Source organism: Ambystoma mexicanum, chromosome 3q (assembly GCF_040938575.1).
Source record: "Ambystoma mexicanum isolate Mex_15411 chromosome 3q, UKY_AmexF1_1, whole genome shotgun sequence".
Classification (NCBI taxonomy): Eukaryota; Metazoa; Chordata; class Amphibia; order Caudata; family Ambystomatidae; genus Ambystoma; species Ambystoma mexicanum.
In genome coordinates this window covers 513921009-513943840 of record NC_090926.1, presented here as the reverse complement: position 1 = coordinate 513943840, position 22832 = coordinate 513921009, and positions in this window count along the sequence as shown.

The window sequence follows — 22832 nt, the reverse complement described above, 5'->3', positions numbered from 1 at the left end:
CTGACAATTTGAATTTGGCGTATTGTATCTGCAGACACAATTATTGGACCAGGTAACACCAATTCTTTGAGAAATGCCTGGGAAATTGTCTAGCTGCTTTAGGGCTCTGTTCCGCAGCGATCGACAATCTTTTGAATTTAGCCGTCCGGCACCACAGGAGGGGTCGCCGGCGTGTACTATGTACTGTAAGTATGGCATTGGTAGTATTGTATTTAATGATATTTGGCACAGAGAGAGCAGAAATGCCTCCGAATTTCAGTGGCCAATCAATGGTAGTTTTGAGATCCCCCGTATTGAATACTTAGAATCGATCTTGCTTAAGAAAAAGGCTAGGCCAGCAGCCTTTGATGTGTTACAAAATTGGAAAAAGGAAGCATTGCAGCAGCTTAAAAGTAGGGATAAACATGCACGTCGTCATAAAACAAATGCCGAAAAGGCATTGTTGTATGACAAGGAAAAACGATTAGAAGAAGCCCAGAAAATGGATAGAGCTTTCTCGCTCGGGGTCCAGAAAATTTACCCCTCTAAAGATTTCCATGTTTCCGAGGAGTTTATTGAGAAAATATTGAACGAACGGAGGCCTGATTCTTCAGCGCCACCTCCGTATGCTCCTGTTGTGGGCACCTTGCCCGTTCCTGCTATTGTTCCCGTTGCTATTCCTACTCCCCCTGCGCAGCCTACTACTCCTAGTTCTTTGGTTGTCGCTCCTCTGTCTATTACACTGCCTCTCTCCCCTGCACCCTTGTTAAGTCCACCTACACTTTCGATTCCGGGGAGTCCCGTGTTCGTTAAAACAGATCCCGGTGCAGGGTCAACAATTGTGACTCGTAGTACTGTTCCTGCAGGCAGGAAACAGGAACTATTTGCTTGGGCTAAGCATTGCATGGAGAAAGGTGATCAAACTGATGCATTTTCAACATTATCTAATTTGCTCGATTTTCCCGAGAAAAATGTTTTTATTGAAGGACTGGGGATTCACTTAGGTGTAATGTGGGGTAGATTGCAGACTTCGGATCTCCCACAAGGGGTGAGAGATCTGAATGCTTTGGCACTTTCGAGGGATACGGAGCAGAAAGTATGTTGACATGTTGATAGGTTGTTTGAGTTTAGGAGGGATTTTGAAAAGTTACAAAACGAGGATGATGAGGACGATAGGATATATGTACAGGTTCCTTTCGTGCCGGAGATCAGCACCTGAGGAAGTACGAATTTGTACCAAAGACGCGATTCGATGGATCTCGGATTCATCGATACCGCCAGATGAGGTGTATGACACATACAGTCAATACACGGTAGAGATGCAAAGAAAGGTAATCCAAGTGATGGTACAGCACTTACAGGAGGAATGTATAAGGAAGAAGGTTGGTTGCCCCACAGAGTTATTAGGTATTTGTAAAAGAGCTTTTTCGCCCGACACTTCTACAGCTGCTTTAGCGCTCGATTTGGCCCTATTGCTCAGTAAGCGGTCGGAGGTCCCTATATCTCAGTTGCCTATGAGAGAGGTCCCTCCAACCCTTGTCCCAAAAGCAGAAATCCCCGCCGACGCGGCGGCTGGTACTCCCGCGGTGGATATCCCTGCACATTACGTATCGCAGTTTGTTCACGTCCCGTTCTCTCGACAGGAAGTGAACACGATTAGACAATCAGTCCCTGATATTAGGAAAAACCCGACAGGGTTTTATAAAGAGATAGAATCCGTCTTACAGTCTTCTGTGTTCACCTTAAGTGACATGGACTTATTGTTTCCAGTGCTTTTGCCAGTTGATGTATGGAAACAGATACGGACAGTAGATGATGTGCCGGGGCTAGGGGATACATGGGTAAATCTGATTAGAATAGATGGGGAACGGCCAGCTGGTGAGAAACCACCCCAGGTAATACTTACCTTACCCGATAGAATAGTTGCTAAACTAAAAACTATAATCCCAGAAAAAAGGATTATTTGGGACAAGCTTACGGCCTGCGTCCAAGGGAAAACTGAAGGTACTACTGAATTCTTTAATAGATTTGAACAGGTGTTCTCTGACTTCAGTGGACAGGATTTAGGCACAGAGTCGGGGAAGAGGTTGTTTGTGGACAAATTTGTACGTGGATTGTTGCCCGACATCCAGTCACAAATTATGTCCTCAGAGAGCGCTTGGCAGGCAAAATCTCAGTCAGAGGTTTTGCATATGGCTCAGTATTATGAGAATCGGGTTAATAATGAAAAAGAGAAAATCGAAAAAAGAAGGGGCGACTTGAAGACTAAGGTATTGTTGCAGCAAATTGTCAGAAACCCCAGAGGAGGTACGACACAGACTAGAGGTCAGTACATTCCAAGAGGAAATACTCCTCTGAATTCTATAAATATTAATCAGTGTGCTTATTGCCGCCAGGAAGGTCACTGGCGAGCACAGTGCCCTGCCCTTCGTCAGAGGTCAGGAGGCACATTTGGAGGTATGGGTAGGCGACCAAGGGGCCGCCCCGGAGCAGGGGGCCCTGATAGGGGTCAGCTTCTACAAGATCCACAACAACCTTTTTCACGGGAAAATCAGACTCCGAGTATGGACTCGAGAAATATATTTGATCACCCTTCTGCTGCCTATCTTTCTGAAGAACTTCCCTTTGACGAAGTTCTGCCTTACTAGGATTGCCCGAAGCAGCGTTTGGAACCTTTACCTATTCCCGTTATTCAGAAGGGCCCCTACGTTGAATTATTGGTGGGGAATAGGAAACACCAGTTCTTGATTGACACTGGAGCACAAAAGTGCTCCATTGACCATTCTAGGGTTCCAAACATCCCACTGTCAGGGCAAACAAACGTTTCTATAGGGTTCTCTGGTATACCAACTGTTTGTCCGGTTTCTGCGCCGGTATCTGTTTCTTTGGGTCCTTTCACAGACCAGTGCCCTTTTCTTCTTACTTCAAACTGCGGAGAAAATTTGCTAGGGTTGAATTTGTTAAAGAAACTAAATGCAGTGATTCATTGTTCCCCTGACGGAATAAGATTAACAGTTTCACCACAGCAACCCTTTAACTCCCAGTACTTGACCCGACCTCTACCTCCCGAGTTTGACATTGTCCCGGAATGTTTGTGGGCAATAGACGACAATGATGTCGGGATATTGCACATCGAGCCTGTTAAGATAGTCTTGAAACATGGGGTTAAGCTACCGCGCATTCCGCAATATAAAATTTCAATTGAAGGTGAGCGTGCTCTGAAATGCATTGTCTCCGATTTTGTGCATTGTGGAGTGATCGAAGAGATTACAGGTAGCTTATGTAATAGCCCGATCTTGCCAGTATATAAGAAAGGCAACAATGCAATTCCGTACCGGTTTATAATAGATCTTCGTGCTATTAACCGGGTGGTAGCCCCACAATTTCCAATCATGCCTGATGTAACAACGATCTTAACAATGATCCCTGCTACTGCTACACACTTTAGTGTCGTAGATTTGAAAAACGCCTTCTTAAGTATTCCGATACATGAGGAGAGCAGGTATTTGTTCGCGTTCACCTTGGGGGGACGCTCGTTTACATTCACAAGGGCACCTCAAGGGTATACTGAAAGTCCTAGTATCTATAGTAGAGCCTTAAAGGAGCAGCTCGACACCCTTGAATTGCCACCTACTTGCACGCTGCTTCAATATGTAGACGATTTGCTCTTGGCTGCAGACTCTGAGAAAGCTTGTAAGGAAGGCACTATATTGTTGCTTGTTCATTTAGCTGAAAATGGTCACAAAGCTTCACTTAAAAAATTCCAATATTGTTGCCAGGAGGTTGCCTATTTAGGCTACCTCCTGTCAAAGGAGGGGAGAAGATTGACACCTGAACGAATAAAACACATTTCTGGCATGTCTGTCCCAAAAACACAGAAGGAAGTCAGAGCCCTGATAGGGATGGCATCCTACTGTAGACTGTGGATCCCGAATTTTGCCCTAGTGGTAAAACCGATGTTGGCTTTGACGAAGAAGGGCATTTCTCTGCCACTGCCATGGGAATCGGAACATCAACGTTCATTTGAGCTTCTCAAAACCGCGCTATGTTCAGCACCGGTTCTGGGTACACCAAAGTACGATAAGGCCTTTGTGTTGTTTGTGCATGAATGTGATGGATGTGCTTTGTCTGTGTTAACACAGGAACATGGAGGGAAGAATAGGCCGTGCGGCTATCATTCCTCCGTCCTCGATCCTGTTGCATGCGCTTTGCCGCGATGTCTGCGCGCTGTTGCTGCTGCCGCCGCGTCTGTAAAACAGAGTGAGGGGATGGTCCTAGGGCACGATTTAATTCTGATGGTACCTCACTCTGTTGATATTCTATTGAATAAAACTCAAACACAACACCTTACCTCTGCCCGGTTGACAAGGTACGAATTAGTCCTATTTGCTCCTCATATCCAAATTAAAAGGTGTTGTGTTCTCAATCCGGCTGAACTCTTACCTCTCCCGCAAAATATTGTTTGCGGTGATGAAGGATCACATGACTGCCTGTATGCCACCGAACAAGAAACAAAGGGCAGGATAGACCTCTCAGATACTCCTTTGGAGAATGCGGAAGGGGAGCTGTTTTGCGATGGCTCCTGCTTCAAACTTCCGAATGGCACATCTACAGCTGCTTCTGCAGTTACTACTTTGAACAAGATTGTTGAAACTAAAAGGATTCCGCATAACTCCGCGCAGGCCGCAGAGATTATAGCGTTGACCCGCGCTTGTGAGCTCTCCCAAGGGCATAGAGTCAATATTTATACGGATAGCCAGTACGCCTTTGGGGTGGCTCACAACTTCGGAAAACTGTGGTCGGAAAGAGGGTTTCTGACCTCACATGGGACCAAGATTCAGCATGGTCCCTTAATAGTACAACTACTTTCAGCGCTCTCACTCCCTGAACAATTAGCGATCATGAAATGTGCAGCACATCGCAAGGTCATAGACAATGTGGGCAGAGGAAATGCTTTTGCAGATTTGATAGCTAGACAAACAGCCACAGACCTTAGCACAGACATGTACACCTCAAGGGAAGTGAGAGATGTTTGTATAATAGATGAAGGCATTGGGTCTGTGCGAGACATGCAGACTGATGCCTCAGTTGAAGAGTCTAGGAAGTGGGCTGAAGGCATGGGAAAATTGGATGACGAAGGGTGTTGGGTGGACGCATCCAACGGGAAATGGTTGCTTCCTGATTCTTATGTGTTAGCAATGGTTACAATGGCACACGGTCCAACGCATGTGTGTGCCCAGCAAATTACGAAGATATTACAGCAGGTTTGGGTGAATGATACAATTTTGGAAACTGCAAAAAGACATGTTCAGAATTGAATTGCATGATTTGCCTGCAGCACAATGTGGGTAAAGGGACAGTGACTCCAAGGGGAAGTTTCGGGCACCCCTCTGTCCCCTTTGAAACCATTCACCTTGATTTTATTGAAATGGAGCGATGTAATAACTTGAAATATGTTCTTGTTATCATTTGTGCTTTTAGCAAATGGGTCGAGGCTTTCCCTGTCAAAGATGCTACCGCTATGACCACCGCAAATATCCTGGTGAAAGAGTACTTCCCTCGATTTGGGCTCCCGAGGATAATTCGGTCGGACAACGGCCCCCATTTCATCGCAGCCGTAATGTTGCAAATATGTGTTGCCCTAGGGATTGAGAAACGTTTTCATTCAGCTAGGCACCCTCAAAGTGCGGGGTTGGTAGAGAGACACAACGGTATTCTGAAAAACAAGCTTGCAAAAACATGTGCCGACACTAAGCTAAAATGGCCCGACGCTTTACCTATTGTGTTGTTAGCTATGCGCACCACACCCCAGACTAGAACTGGGCTCTCTCCGTTCGAGGTGGTAATGGGAAGGCCTGCTAATATCTGGGGTCTCCCTAAACCTAAAGCCCTGAGGGATGTGGATAATGTATTGCTCATAGATTACTGTAATCAATTGACTAAAAATCTGTATTTCATTTACCACCAGGTGAATGCTGCCTTACCTGTACGGTTTACGGGCCCAGGACACGATATACTACCCGGTAGCTGGATCCTGGTGAAGGCCTACGAGAGGTCTTCCTGTCTTGCGCCTCGCTGGCGCGGACCCTACCAGGTATTATTGGTCACCAGGACGGCAGTGCGGGTGGCAGGAAAGAAGAACTGGATACATGCAACACACGTTAAGAAGATCCCTCACCCGACGCCACACGCTACAGAAGAAACAGAACCCCTCGCTGGTGCTACAATCTCTGATCTCGGAGTAGCAGGCAGCATTGTGAGTGCGTCGGAGAAATTCTCTGAGCCTGTGGAGCTCGGGGAGCCGTCCATTTTGTCTCTGCACTCTCTTGATCAATCACTTCCGGAAAATCTTGTTTCGAGCTCTGCGACTTCCGTCGCCACCGACACGACGCTCCCCTCAGGGAGCGACGATACTTTGCTTTTGGATTCAACAAACTTGGGTACCATCAGGTACAACCTTCGACCACGGAGATAGAACTACGGCACGAGTATCGTGCATCTGGAAGGAAAAGAGTGATTGAAGTACTGTTGTCTTTCTTTTTTCGAACAAAAGAAAAGGAGGGTTCTGTTGGCTAGGGTTGGGAAGGACTAAAGAAATCGCGCGGCCGAAGTGCCGCCAGCAACGAACATTGGGGCCGTCGATCGGGATGACCATGATGCCTGCCGCCTTCACCGCTGCTCCCCGTATTGAACTATTAGATAAGGAGGTGACCAAATCGAACAATGAACAATGTGCCTGGACCCCGAAAACGTACTGTTGTGTTCTCGTTCTGATTATTGTTACTTTTGCAACTGCTGCCGTGGGACTTTGGTATTTTGAAGAAATGTATCCTTTGAAGCCTCTGTTACCGACCAAAATCGTACCAACTGTTTTGACTCCCTCTGTACACCTTCACACTCTGTCCCCTAGGGACTCTCGGCATAGACAGAAATATCATAATAACACTTTGATGATAGTGATGAATGCTACGCATGCTATTTTTAATAAGAGTAATTGTTGGATCTGCACTCACTTACCACAACATGGGAACAAGGGACTGGGATGGTATATACATCCCTTACCTTTAACAACTTCTTGCTATGCCTCTCTTAGAGCACTCTTCTTTGGCCGATGGAATGATAGCATCTCAGGGAACTTCGATGGGACTAATTTGAATGAATTTGAAAAACGTGAATTGACTCCCCTGGGATGCTCGCTTTTCGCAAATAGAAGTAAACCTAACGTCGCTTCTATTAGGCCGTCTGATAAACTATCTTTTCCTTTCCAAAATCTAGTTTCTTTTAAGATGGCTCCGATAGGCAATAAGGATGCCATGCCTCCTTCTTATTCTGTGAATCATAGTCCTGATTCAGTTCCCTTCTGTGTACAAAGAAATGGCACTAGGCCAATGGGAGACTTCGAGCCTTGTGTGAATACTGTAAATTTGACTGGGGAAAATAGGCCTTTGTATGTAGGGGGACCCGTTTATTTTGTTTGTGGTAGTTTAGCTTTTCCCTGGTTGCCCAAGGATTGGCAGGGGACTTGTTATTTAGGGATATTGTTACCAGGTGTATTTATAGCCAGTACCTTAGAGGTATCTAAGGCTCGCCCGCGATGGGATAGTAATGGAGACACCCCTGGACAAGTGTTTGGGGATATAGCCAAATCAGTAGTGCCCTTTTGGGGACAAATAGCAAATTCAGAAAACATTAGGGGATTAGCGAGGGTGTTGGAGAAAACGATCAACCGGACCACGGACATACTTTACAATATGACCTTAGAGCAAAAGGCGATAAGATTGGTAGCACTTCAAAATCGAATGGCATTAGATGTCATTTTAGCCGAACGAGGTGGAGTATGTAAATTAGTGGGGTCCGCTTGTTGTGTTTTCATACCAGATTCTTCGCCAACAATTTTTAAAGCAATTCAGAATTTACACACTCTCAGTTCTGAAGTCCATATCCCTGTAGGAGACTGGAACCTTAGTACTTGGTTTTGGGATTCTTTACGTTCTTGGGGGTGGAAGGTGCTTTCTGTCATTTTAGGTATTTTAGGGATTCTGTTAGTTCTTTGCTGTTGTTTTCAATGCCTCCCGAGTATATGTGGAATGATGGGGGGATGTTGTGCTCAGGTAATGAGCGCAATAGGGCATAAGATATACACCCCGAAGACAGCATCTAAAGAGTTCATGTTGCAAGAAGTTCTTATGAACAACTTTATGGCTATTGACATTTCGGACAATGATGCGGAACCTATGGATGATAATGCCTTCAGTTTCGAAATCATTAGGAAATGATGTATTAGCACTTGGCATAGGCCAAAAGGAGGGTCTGTGGAAATCGATATAATATTGTGACCCCAATCGCATTGTTTGAATGTATGTTGGCCTACGCCAAGTTGTCTAAAGAATACTATGTACATAGGTTCCGCGGCAAGGTCTTGACCTTATTGTATTGTGTAAGCCGCCATCTTGGATCTAGCCGCCATTTTAGGTACTCTTGCAGTGTGGAAGTCACCCTGAATCACAAAATGGAGGCCGAATGACATCTTGAGTAAGACTCCGGCCATGGTGACCTCCGCACACGTGAATAAATAATATGTCCGCAGGCCACTTGTTAGGGTCACGAACTAAGACCTTGTCCTCTCTTTAACCTGTGTGTAAATATGTAACTGTATCAGCGGAACTGATCAAATTATGTAAATTGTGTGTTTGACCTGGCTACGAACCCTAGCCACAGTTCCAAGAATGGTTAACTTGCGAGAGGGCTGGCCAATGCAGGACAAAACGTATAAAAACCCAAGCATCCCGATGATCGGTCTCTCCCACTTTCAGTGCGAACCTTACGTTGAAGGTTCGCGTGTTAGTCAGAGGGCCGAATAGCTATTCGTATGTCAATTGACTTTGGTAACTTTGTAACTTTGAAATAAAGCGCTTTGTATGTCCTTTGTAACCTGTGTTGGTGTGTTTCCTCTTGGGCTTCCCGGCCTCATATCAATTTCTCTGTTTCCACACTAGGACAGAGAGTGTCTTCCGTGTGGCAGCGGTTGGGCCACGCCATAGGTGCGGAGCGGCGGCGGGCGGAAGAGGCGCGGCTCACAATGGTCAGGGCGGAGAACTCCATGCGGAGGGCCCTGAGGCGGGCCGAGTGCCTCGAGGCAATCCGCAGGGGGTTGGAGGAGGACACAGCGTCGTCCCTGCGGACCCTCGGGGCCATGGAACTGGACCGCCTCCGGGACATCGAACAGGAGTTCGATGATGCCCTGGCCCGGGACACCACGGAGTGAGCCGCTGGACTAGCCCGCCGCCTTTGTATATAGTTCTTTAGTTTTAGGTTTCCTTTCTTTATTATTATGATTTGGAGTCGACGGACACTGCTCCACTTTTTGTATATAGTTGATTTTTAGGTAGGTTTTTTAGTAGGTTTCCTTTGTTCAGTTGGGCTCATGGAGCCTTGGTAGTTTTTTATACGGACATGCATGTTTTTTTTTTTCTCATTCACATTGTAGTTTGTTTTCTTTCTTTAGCATTCTTTATTTTTTTCAATACAATTTTGTTTGCATACTTCACTGTGTGGTATCATCTCATTGGTTTCATGCATGTCATGTTGTGTGTTTTCCCATTCAATTGCAACCATTGTGTGTGACGGACATGGGTTCATTAGCTTCATGAACATTGGGGGTGTAACATGTGATTTCCATTTCCATGTGGGTGAATGGGTTACTTGGTAGGGCTTTTTGGCTGTGGAGGCTGTCCATTACGCACATGATTGGGGATTGTGAGCACCTGGTGGAGGCTGCCCCTGCACTGCTGGGGGGTGGGGGTGCAGGGGGACATGAGTGGGGGCCTGGTGGAGGATGCCCATGGTGGCAGGGGGGTGGGGGTGGTGGGAGACATGAGTGGGGGCCTGGTGGAGGATGCCCATGGTGGCAGGGGGGTGGGGGTGGTGGGAGACATGAGTGGGGGCCTGGTGTAGGATGCCCATGGTGGCAGGGGGGTGGGGGTGGTGGGAGACATGAGTGGGGGCCTGGTGGAGGGTGACCCTGGATGCTGGGGGGTGGGGGTGGTGGGAGACATGAGTGGGGGCCTGGTGGAGGGTGCCCATGGTGGCAGGGGGGTGGGGGTGGTGGGAGACATGAGTGGGGGCCTGGTGGAGGGTGACCCTGGATGCTGGGGGGTGGGGGTGGTGGGAGACATGAGTGGGGGCCTGGTGGAGGATGCCCATGGTGGCAGGGGGGTGGGGGTGGTGGGAGACATGAGTGGGGGCCTGGTGGAGGATGCCCATGGTGGCAGGGTGGTGGGGGTGGTGGGAGACATGAGTGGGGGCCTGGTGGAGGCTGCCCCTGGTGGCTGGGGAGTGGGGGTGGTGGGAGACATGAGTGGGGGCCTGGTGGAGGCTGCCCATGGTGGCAGGGGGGTGGGGGTGGTGGTAGACATGAGTTGGGGCCTGGTGGAGGCTGCCCCTGCACTGCTAGGGGGTGGGGGTGGTGGGAGACATGAGTGGGGGCCTGGTGGAGGGTGCCCCTGCACTGCTGGGGGGTGGGGGTGGTGGGAGACATGAGTGGGGGCCTGGTGGAGGCTGCCCCTGCACTGCTGGGGGGTGGGGGTGGTGGGAGACATGGGTGGGGGCCTGGTGGGGGCTGCCCCTGGTGGCTGGGGGGTGGGGGTGGTTGGAGACATGAGTGGGGGCCTGGTGGAGGCTGCCCATGGTGGCAGGGGGGTGGGGTGGTGGTAGACATGAGTGGGGGCCTGGTGGAGGGTGACCCTGGATGCTGGGGGGTGGGGGTGCAGGGGGACATGAGTGGGGGCCTGCTGGAGGCTGCCCCTGGTGGCTGGGGGGTGGGGGTGGTGGGAGACATGAGTGGGGGCCTGGTGGAGGCTGCCCCTGCACTGCTGGGGGTGGGGGTGCAGGGGGACATGAGTGGGGGCCTGGTGGAGGCTGCCCCTGCACTGCTGGGGGGTGGGGGTGCAGGGGGACATGAGTGGGGGCCTGGTGGAGGCAGCCCATGGTGGCTGGGGGGTGGGGGTGGTGGGAGACATGAGTGGGGGCCTGGTGGAGGCTGCCCCTGCACTGCTGGGGGGTTGGGGTGCAGGGGGACATGAGTGGGGGCCTGGTGGAGGCTGCCCCTGCACTGCTGGGGGGTGGGGGTGCAGGGGGACATGAGTGGGGGCCTGGTGGAGGCTGCCCATGGTGGCAGGGGGGTGGGGTGGTGGGAGACATGAGTGGGGGCCTGGTGTAGGGTGACCCTGGATGCTGGGGGGTGGGGGTGCAGGGGGACATGAGTGGGGGCCTGGTGGAGGCTGCCCCTGCACTGCTGGGGGGTGGGGGTGGTGGTAGACATGCATTGTTGATCAGTAGTGCAAGGTGACATGTGGGTTGGCTGGGGGGCATGCCCATGGTGAATGGGCTGCCTGCGGGACATGGGCAGGGGTGCAGGGTAGTCCCCCGTGGTGTGGGCTGGCTGCAGGGTCCGTGGAGGTTGTGGAGCGTACACCTGGGAGAGCCCACACCGCCAATTCACGTGTGTTACTCCCCAGAACCCCTGAAATACACATACCCTGCTGAAATCGCGTGTGGAACTTCCCGCGCACCCCTGAAATACACGTACCCTGCTGAAATCGCGTGTGGAACTTCCCGCGCACCCCTGAAATACACATACCTTGCTGGAATCGCGTGTGTAACTTCCCGCGCACCCCTGAAATACACTACCCTGCTGAAATCGCGTGTGGAACTTCCCGCGCACCCTTGAAATACACATACCTTGCTGGAATCGCGTGTGTAACTTCCCGCGCACCCCTGAAATGCACGTACCCTGCTCGCACTGGGCCAATCGTGTGTGGAACTTCCCGCGCACCCTGAAATACACGTACCCTGCTGAAATCGCGTGTGGAACTTCCCGTGCACCCCTGAAAACACATACCTTGCTGGAATCGCGTGTGTAACTTCCCGCGCACCCCTGAAATACACGTACCCTGCTTGCACTGGGCCAATCGTGTGTAGAACTTCCCGGGCACCCCTGAAATACACGTACCCTGCTGAAATCGCGTGTGGAACTTCCCGCGCACCCCTGAAATACACATACCTTGCTGGAATCGCGTGTGTAACTTCCCGCGCACCCCTGAAATACACGTACCCTGCTCGCACTGGGCCAATCGTGTGTGGAACTTCCTGCGCACCCCTGAAATACACGTACCCTGCTGAAATCGCACGTGGAACTTCCCGCGCACCCCTGAAATACACATACCTTGCTGGAATCGCGTGTGTAACTTCCCGCGCACCCCTGAAATACACCTACCCTGCTCGCACTGGGCCAATCGTGTGTGGAACTTCACGCGCACCCCTGAAATACACGTACCCTGCTGAAATCGCGTGTGGAACTTCCCACGCACCCCTGAAATACACCTACCCTGCTCGCACTGGGCCAATCGTGTGTGGAACTTCCCGCGCACCCCTGAAATACACGTACCCTGCTGAAATCGCGTGTGTAACTTCCCGCGCACCCCTGAAATACACGTACCCTGCTCGCACTGGGCCAATCGTGTGTGGAACTTCCCGCGCACCCCTGAAATACACGTACCCTGCTGAAATCGCGTGTGTAACTTCCCGCGCACCCCTGAAATACACGTACCCTGCTGAAATCGCATGAGAGACTTCCCGCGCACCCCGGTATACACGCACACGTATTTTTTGTCAGCGGGTGTCCGTGTTTGTGGGTACCCATTTGCACGTCATTTGTCCTGGAGGGCCACAGTATAGGACATTCATCATGGCAGTATATAGGTGCTATTTGTTGGCGCACCTTTTGGCGCACATTTCTTACAGCCGCAGAGACGCTACCGCCTGCTTTCTTGTGGCGGTCGTGTTTGTGCCTGTGTGCTGGTTTGAGCGTGCGCTTTTTTCCCCTATTCTACTCCATGAATACGTGTTGTAGGCGAGCGTGTGGGCGTTCCGCGCACTTGTGCCCTGTACTTCCCCCGTGACGCCCACGTTTTGGCAAGTTGTTCCCCATTCCGAGTGTTACGCCCTTGTTCCGCCTACTTTTGTTGCGTGCGCCGCGCTATGTGCGAATTTCGCTGTGGCCTGTGCGATTTTCGCTGTGACCTGGCGCACGCTGTTAGATGGCCTGTGCGCCAACGTGCGCCGCGCACTGTTTTATCGCACATCCGCTGGTTTTCTCGTGCACGGCCTTCCATGAATCGATGTGCGCTGCTTTTGGTGCGATTTTCGCACTTGCACTGCGATTTTCGCTATTCCACTACGATTCGCACGTTTTTGCCCACTTGCGCCGCGCTAATTATTCCATGAATCGGCCTGTTTCTCTTTAGTAGAAATGTGCTGTCATTTAGAGCTTTGAGGATTATTCTTCTGTTGTAGTTTTCCAGGTAAGATCGCATTTTTTTCTAAGATTGCGAAGAGCTTTAGTGTGGAATTTTTCTATAAAATACATTTTTTAGAATGCTTTACTTTGGCAACGTTAACATTGGTAGAAATAGTGTTAGGGTCATTAGTAGGTATGCTTTTGTTTGTGCATCTTTTTTTACTTTTAGTTTTTGCAAAAGGAGCCTTACTTTTTTGGGCTCGCTGGGTTAGTTTGTTGCGTGAGGTTAATAGCTGTTTTCTTTTAATGTTTTTAATACATTTATTTTAGAGGTGGATGACTATATGGCTTGCTTTTAGTCTTATCTGCTCTATTTGTTCTTTGTTTTCTATGAAGCTGTTATTTACTGGGCATTTTGGGTTGTCTGTTGGGAAAAAAGAAAGTTTGTGTTTGAAAGTTATGGAATACATTTGCATGTATTGTGAATCATTGCCAAACTTTGCAAAAAAAAGTTTATGGCCTGCTTTGAATTTTGGTGAGGTTTTGTGAAGGAGACAAAGTTGTAGGGGGGTCCCAAAATGTATTTTTTCCCATAGATGAAATGGAAAAAAATGTTGCTCACGTCTACAACCCAAATCGCTGGATGAATTTTCCCCAAATGTGCAGCAGGAGCGGCGGCTTGCTCCCAAATGCTTTTGAAAATTTGGTGGAAATCTGTCCAGTAGTTTTTTTTTTAAATAGGTAAAATGTAGGTGCACAAAAATGTGTAATATCTGGGTCCGCTATTCGGATCCATTTCCCTGTTCACTTTGCGGACAGGACTCCGATTGGCCCAGAGGGGCACGTGATGTCCGTGGACATACAGTGCACCCGCTGATTGGCTGGAGGGAAGTCTGATGTGTGTAATACTTTTCCGAAATGCCCACCATGTTGTATCTGCGGAAATTTGTGGATAGTGTGGTGGGGAAAGAGGCTGGGAAACATGTTTTGGGGCATTTGGTGTTGGGAAAAGGGGCTGGGAAGGGTGGGGGAGTGAAAGATGGTTGATATGATATATTTATTTAGTTGGAAGAAGACCATGTGGTGTCCGTGGCAGTCCACAGACAACATGGTAGTCCGTGGACAGGTCCTTTGGTGGGCAGCTTGTCTGGTGAATGCAGGGAGGCTTCATTAGGGTAGGGGAGTGGAATGTAGATGATATAAGGATTTTTGTATAGGCTGCATTATGCTGTGGTGGTTGTGGCCTGCACCTAGACTCTTTTGTGCATATCCATGCACCCAAGAGTCTGCCCACTGGTTGCAAGTACTGTAATAGTATGTGTACAGAAGGGGACAGGGCCTCGGGTGGCTGGCTTATGTGTGTGGGTTGTGGCCAGTGGCCAGATTCTTGGGTGCATGTTTGTATTATGCTATGGTGGCTGTGGCCAGTCTCTAGACTTTTGGGTGCATGGCTGAAGGCCATGCATCCAAGAGTCTGCCCACTGGTTGCAAGTAGTGTAAAAGTATGTACACCTAAGTGGACAAGGCCTCTGGTGTCTGGCTTATGTGTGTATGTTGTGGCCAGTGGCCAGATTCTTGGGTTCTTGTTTATATTATGCTGTGGTGGTGTGGCCAGTCTCTAGACTTTTGGGTGCATGGCTGGAGGCCATGCACCCAAGGGTTTGCCCACTGGCTGCAAGTACTGTAATAGTATGTGTAAAGAAGTGGACAGGGCATTGTGCGGTTGGCTTATGTATGTGAATTGTGGTCACTGGCCAGATTGTTGGGTGCATGGTTGTATTAAGCTGTGTTGGTTGTGACCTGCCCCTAGACTCTTGGGTGCAAGGGTCTGCCCACTGGCTAAAAGTATTGTAATAGTATGTGTACAGAAGTAGACAGGGCCTCCGGTGGATTGCTTATATGTGTGGCTTGTGATCTCTGGCCAGATTGTTGGGTGCATGAGGCCCTGCACCAAAGAGTCTCCCACTGGCTGCAAGTACTGTAATAGTATGTGTACAGATGAGGACACGGCCTTGGCCGACTGGCTTATGTGTGTGGGTAGTGGTCACTGGCCTGATTGTTGGGTGCATGGATGTATTATGCTGTGTTGGTTGTGGCCTGTCCCTAGACCCTTGTGTGCATGGCCAGATGCCATGCACACAAGAGTCTGCCCACTCACTGCAAGTACTGTAGTAGTTTGTTAACAGAAGAGGACAGGGCCTCTGGCGGCTGGCTTATGTGTGTATGTTGAGGCCACCGGCCAGATTCTTGGGCACATGGTTGTATTATTCTGTGGTTGTTGTGGCCAGCCCGTACACTCTTGGGTGCATGGTCCGAGGCCATGCACCCAAGAGTATGCACACTAACAGCAAGTACTGTAATAGTATGTGTACAGAAGTGGGCAGGGACTCCAGCGGCTGGCTTATGTGTGTGGGGTGTGGTCACTGGCCAGATTATTGGGTGCATGACTGTATTATGCTGTGGTGGTTGTGGCCAGCCCCTACACTTTTGGTGGCATGGCTGGAGGCTGGAGTCCATGCACCCAAGAGTCTGCCCACTGGTTGCCAGAACTGTAATAATAATAATAATAATAATAATAATAATAATAATAATAATAATAATAATAATAGTTTATTGTGATATAATCCAACATTTGGGCTTTACACAATGTACACAATTCTTAATAGTATGTAGAACAGTGCACAATACACATACAGTTGCAAGAAATGCAAAATAACAGAACAACATGACAACAGAACAAAACATAATGTATCATGCGTATCATGTGATTGTGCTAAAGTGCAACGCACTTAAAGTAAACTTAATTAATCATGCCAGTACCAGCATACGGTATAGTAAAATAATTAAAAAGATAAGTGCAAAGTGATAGAATGTGCTTCCATATATTTCAATTCAGTAGCCAATTTCATCAAACAATTCAATTCAAAGAACAATTCATAATTTCCCAAATACCAAGGAAAGAAGGGGAGAAGGAATGGGCAAAAGAGATGCATGCACTCAGGTACCACTATTTCCAAATTTGTTAGTCAGGCAGTAAAGCTTTGACATGCTGCGAGACTCTAAAAAGTGCCAGCTGAGCAGAGCAGAGATGGTATGCAGATTTAGACAGTAATCCCAAAAAGAGTCTGCAGTGATTGTCTCATATGAGTGAACCAAACTGCCTAAAATACACATATACAGAGACCCCAGATCGGAACATTGGGTAAGGACATGTCGGGCTGACTCCAGCTGTTCAGGATTGACTCTTGTGTGCATGGCCAGAGGACATTCACCCAAGCGTCTGCTCATTGGTTGCAAGTACCACAATATTATTTGTACAAAAGTGCACAGGGCCTCTGGTGGCTGGCTTATGTGTGTGGGTTGTGGCCACTGGCCAAATTTCTGGTTGTGGTGATGGTTGTGCCCTGCTCCTACACATTTGGGTGCATGACAGTCTGCCCACTGATTGCAAGAACTGGTGCATGGTTGTACTATGCTGTGGTGGTTGTGGCCAGCCACTAGACTCTTGGGTGCATGGCCTGAGGCCATGCACCCAAGCGTCTGCCCACTGGCTGCAAGTACTGTAATACTATGTGTACAGAAGTGGACAGAGCCTCAGATGTATTGCTTATGTGTGTGGGTCGTGGTTACTGGCCAGATTCATGGGTGCTTGGCTGTATTATGCTGTGGTGGTTGTGGCCTGCCCTTTGGCTCCTGGGTGTCCAAGAGTCTTCTCATTGGTTGCAAGTACTGCAATAATATGTGTACCGAAGTGGACATTGCCTCTGGCGGCTGTCTTGTGTGTGTGGGTTATGGGCACTGGCTAGAATTGTAGGTGCATGACTGCATTATGCTGTGATAGTTGTGGCCTGCTCCTAGACTTTTGGGTGCATGAGAGTCTGCCCACTGGTTGCAAGAATACTAATGATATGTGTACAGAAGTGGACAGGGCCTGTTTTTATTGTGGTCACTGGCCAGAATCTTGGGTTCATGGCCATATTATGCTATGATGGTTGTGGCCAGCCCCTTGACTCTTGGGTGCATGGCCAGCGGCCACAAGAATGTACACACTGGCATAAGCATTGCACAAACATGTGTATAGAAATGCAAATTGCCCACTACAAAGAAGCATTACACCAATGCATGTATACTCACTGTACATACTGTTTAGGCACTGCATATTTTTTGGAACACAGTGACAGAATACCATTGAAGTGGAAATAGCACATTTGAATATTGTGACACTGTGGGCACACATTTTGTTTGTTGCATGTGGAAATGCAGGAGAAATCTTTGTTTCATTGTCTGTGAAAAAAAAACATAACATGTTAGGGAAGGTACTTCATAATGTCGTGCTGTACACAATTTCAAACATTCATGTACTTTGAGGACCCTCATAATTAGTACACTACAAGTACTATGATTCAAACAAGTGCACTGTGCAATATGATAAGTTCCTGTGTTTGGTTGCATAATCATTGAGCCTGTGGGAGAAAAAAAAATCCATGCAGGATTAGAAAAAAAACCTCTAGTGCATGTATTTGATGCTATGTGCCACACTATGTTTCACTGAAGTGTGCAGTACTTACAGGAATGTTTAAGATGCACATCTATGTGGTTTTGCTGTTACAGGTACTGTTGCAGTAGGAGGAATTGAAATGGTGTATGTGTTTTGCTTTTCAAAAGTGGTGGCGGTATGGTTGGAGTTAGATACCAGTTGGTTTATTCTAACTGTGTTTCCATTTCTACTTTTTTACACTATTTGTTTATGCAGTTTGATTCCTGTTGCTGTATTGTAAGTACTGTACTATTGAAAGCTAATATTGCAGTATTGTGGGGACAGTTAGATACCTGTTGGCATATTATAACTGTTGGTAGTTTCACAGTTCTTGAGGGTATCTTTTGAAGCAGTTTCATTTTTGAAGGTGGATGTTAACAGGTTGACTGCTGGAAGTAACATTGTAGTACTATAGGTGTACTGAGATAACAGTTGGTGTATTCTGCCTGTTGATACTTTGCGAGTCTTGAAGGGCATCTTCTGAAGGGCGTTAATTTTTGCAGGTGGATTTTATCTTTAGTAGTAATGAGAAGTAATATTGCAGTATTATGGTTGCAGTTAGATACTAGTTGGCATATTCTAACTGTTCACAGCTTTGCATGGTATGTTTCGAAGCACCTTCATTCCTGTTGGCGGATTTAAATTTTCCACTATTGCCAAGTGACATTGTAGTATTATGGATGCAGTTAGATGGCAGTTGCCATATTCATTGCAGTGGTATGGACACAGTTACAGAGCAGTTGACTTAGTGTAACAGTTGATAGTGTTACAGATTTGTGAGGACAGTTTGTAGACCATCATACGTTCAAGTACACTGTTGTGAAGCATTATTAGTGTGTGTTTTCCACAGTTGTTGTTTCAGTGTGTATAATTATTGGGTCATTGGGGAACAAACTGTACATCAGTGGAATTGATGTCCTCATGGGCCATTTGGTGTAAGCTAATTTGTTACAATTTCACAGGGTAGAAGGGTATTTTTCCTTTGCAGTTACATACTGGAATATTAAGTAGGTATTTGCTAGATTTGATGGTAATCTCTGCTTCAGAGTAATGGAAGTATCATTGCATCTAAACCACCCACATTTCTTTTTAATGTATGCAGTATAGTGACCTGCACTGCTTGTGGTATCTGTGTGGTAGATTATGTCGACTGTTGTGAAGGTTTTCTTGCCAAGCGATACTTGCCCTTGTGTGAAGCTAGTAAGCTTGCAGTTATTTTTGGTATCATCTGTGTGGTATCTTAAAAGCATCACTATGATTAATTGGCTATGTGTGTTTATGTGTGAGGTGGTACGATTGTCTAAATTCCAAACAGTGCATAATATGCCATGGTTTGCATTTTGCAGCAGCTGCTGAAATGGAATATATATATTATTGGGTAAAGATACATACACAAATCGCTCATTAGGGACTTGCTCCTGTGCCAGATGGCTGCAGAGAGTGCAAGTAAGTTTCCACTTATATGAAATGTGGAAAATTCCCTTTATAGGGATGTTTTTATTTTCAAGCACTTGTAGTAAGTACATTACAAAATCTTGTGTATCTTCTTGTGTGTTTATGGTGAATCTCACCATTCCCGCACAATAGTCCAATTCCTGTCTTATTCCTGAGGCACTGTAAGTGTTGTCAGGATTGTTTGTTGCATTTCTATGAAGGAGTAGCATTTTCAAACACCACTGGTCTGTGCCGTTCAAGTAAATGTTTTCAAGAATTGGTTGGCAATTGCAGCAGAATATCGATTGCTACATTTGCAGAGCAATTTACACCAGTTGTGTTTGAAAGTGTGAATGGACCTGGCAGTTCTTTGTCTGAGTCATTTGCTGGAGCTCCACTTTTTTTTTTAAGACATAAGTCACTTTGGTATTGCTGTTGTGCATTTGCATTTTCACTATATCGTTTTATGGTTGTGCCATTTGATGGAGTAGCAGCTGTTTTTAATGTCTTTGGTGGAACTGTTGGGAGATCTCGTATATGTTCCATTTGCATTAATTTCCTTTTAACAAGTTCTCCTTTTTGAGGATCAGAGTACATATAGAGATGGGGTGTGTAGATTGCACATAGTCGGTTATACTCTACGATGCAAGGAATGTCAGATTTGACTTTGATTGTATAAAAATTGACTAGAAATAGTCCTTCAAGTGTAAGTTGCCATGATAGTACTATGTAACTCATACCTTCTTTAAAGACTGCGCTTCCAGTGTCAATCAATGCCTGATCTAGAGTTAGACATTGTAATTTATTAATAGTGACTGCATATGCAAGAGAGTGAGAAAACTGTTCTCTGCGTACATACATGTCTTTAAAAAGAGGTGAATCAGGCTGTTCAGCGTGCTATCCTTTCAACTTCTGAAAGTTTGTCAAAGTGGATGTTGACAAACTGAATGTTGTTGTCTTATGGATATGTCTGGAAGCCAACAACTATATCAAGTACTCCATTAACTAAACCTTGCTCCACGTCAAGGTTACATTTTAACATTATCTACAGTTCAAGCACAATATGAACCTTTTCTCCATACCACCTAGGTTGGAAATAGAGTTGTCTAAGCTATTTAGTCATGTTGTGGCTTGTTGACACATAGGCAGTGTCATACCGTGCACTTCCAGTTTGTCTCTGGAGTTAATTTTCACTATTGGTTGCATTTCTTTTTTTAACAAAGTTTGATCGAATTGTGCAAAGCTTGCTAGGGTTTGCATTAAGGGCATACATTTTACATTTGTGTGTGCTAATTGTTCCATGACATCAGTGGAAGATATGTTCTGCTCATATAGCTCATAGATGAATTTTCTATGTAAGATAGACTTTGCATCCAAAGAAGGGACACCAATCTGAATGCTTCTCAAAATGTTTGCAGAGGTAAGGTCTGCAGACTGCATTATAGTTCTCTGTATTGGAAATGTTGCCAGAGATTTCTATTTCCTATCCTACCAAGTGTTATGCCACAGTTTGTGTCTCAAGGTTTTAAAAACAGGTTCACCTTTCACTGGTGTTAATTGAAGAAGATCTCCAAAAACAATAAGGTGTTTTCCTCCAAAGAGTTCTTCATAGCTGCTTTTAAGGTCCTCTTGCAATCTGAGGTGAAACAAAACCAACATTAGGTTGGAGACCATTCTCACCTCCTCTATTAGGAGCATTTTCATTTGTTTCAGAATTCTGCATAGCTTCATAGCAGCTTCTGCTGAAAGTTTGTAGCACTCTAATTTGTTTTGGTGTTCTACTGGAAGGACCAGCAATAGGTGTAAAGTAACACCACCTATGTTGCAGGCAGCTAGACCTTTGGGGGCTTTTACAACAGCTGAAAGCTTGTTGTTTGTTAATTTTTGGAGGAACTTGCTAATGATTTGTATTAAGAATGTTTTTCCTGAACCTTCTTCGCCGATTACATACAGTAGTAGAGGTTTATAATTTTGACAGCTCCGAGTTTAAGTTACATGCTGAGCTCCATGTTGAATTTCTTTAGTTACGTCCAGTAAAATGCTACGTTGTTCATCATTGAGTTGTGATTTCAGTAAAACAAAGTTTTCTTCAGATTCCTCATTCTGTATTTGATAAGTTTAACCAGGCTTCCTTCACAACTTTTGACATTTTGGGCGATGTTGTACAGTCACATGGTTTCCAAAGCAGTACTCCTGTTTGGGTAGTATGTGTCCAATAAATAGTTTTTCAAAATATCCTTGCTAGTGGAATTTTATTTTTGGCTATTTTTTCTATGTCTTGGTGCGATTTGAGCACTGTTTCTCTTGATGTAGCAAGACCAAGGCTTAGCCAAACTATGTTTTTTCAGATTTGCAACATAAGGTTGTGCCTGGTAAATGGTCTGCAGCTTCGTAGCAACCACATTCTCTGTGGGAGATCATTTCTATGCCAAAGCTGTACAATTTATGTGACAGTGTTTTGTCAGATGATAGGTCATCTCAGAGGTCCTTCAGCTCTGTTTTCTCAGCTTTGGTTCAGTATATTGTGACATATAAGGCAATAACAGTAGAATTGTCAGAAATGTAATGCATATCTATGTTTGCATTCAAGAAGAGGGCAATGATTGCATTGTAATCATTGATTTACTTTGATACTTCGCTGCTTTTAATGCGGTATGTGTTCTTAGGCGATTTGAATTTTTCAAACTGTGTCTAGCAGAAGACATGAAGCTGTTTACTTGTCCTTTTGCTGAAACTGGTCTAGGGAAAGCAAAGCAGCATTTGGTGTAGTATTTGCCTTTGTTTTTATATCTACATCAACAATACTTGCCACATTTATGTCTTTGAAACCGCAAAATGTGTGCATGTCCCTCACTATCTGTACTTTCAGAAGGGATTTTGCAAGTGACATATTTGTGAATGAATTGCAAAACTGTGGCATTACTGTCCTGACCAAATTTAGGACCATCTTTTATCCACATAAGCATGTGGATGTGTGGTGCTCCTCTGGATTGATATTCTTTTCTCCAAAAGAAGTGTTGCACTTCTCAGAGGGGAGGAATTGTTTTATTACAAATGAAGTGCAGCATGTCAATAAAGCAGTGATGGAAGCACCTTGACACATTTACAGGGTCACGAGAGCAGAATTTGCCTGTTGTTTTCATGTCTATCCCTGCTTTGTTTTCATTTGCTATGCACAGGAAGTCGTGCAAGTCTTCCCATGCATACTCTGCACAATTTAAGCTTTATTGAACATCCGGTTATAGAACAACAGTGCTGTCCACACCGCCAAGGGCAATCGCACCGCTCGTACGAACATGTGAAACAAGACAAACCACAACCAAATAGAGAGTCATCACCAAACCTATTTAGAAGACAAATCGTCACATTTCAACTTTGAAATACTTTTCTGCATACTCTGTGCATGCCGAACATGAAGCTAATGTTTGATATACGCATTTAAAAAGAGAGTGATATGTTTTACTTTTGGATGAGGCTGCACACAATGGATATTATTCTAGTAATTGGAATAAATTGAGGCTAAGAAGAATACACCATTCTTTCTTTGAGTGAACTTTTTATTTATTCAAAATATTTTGCTGATTG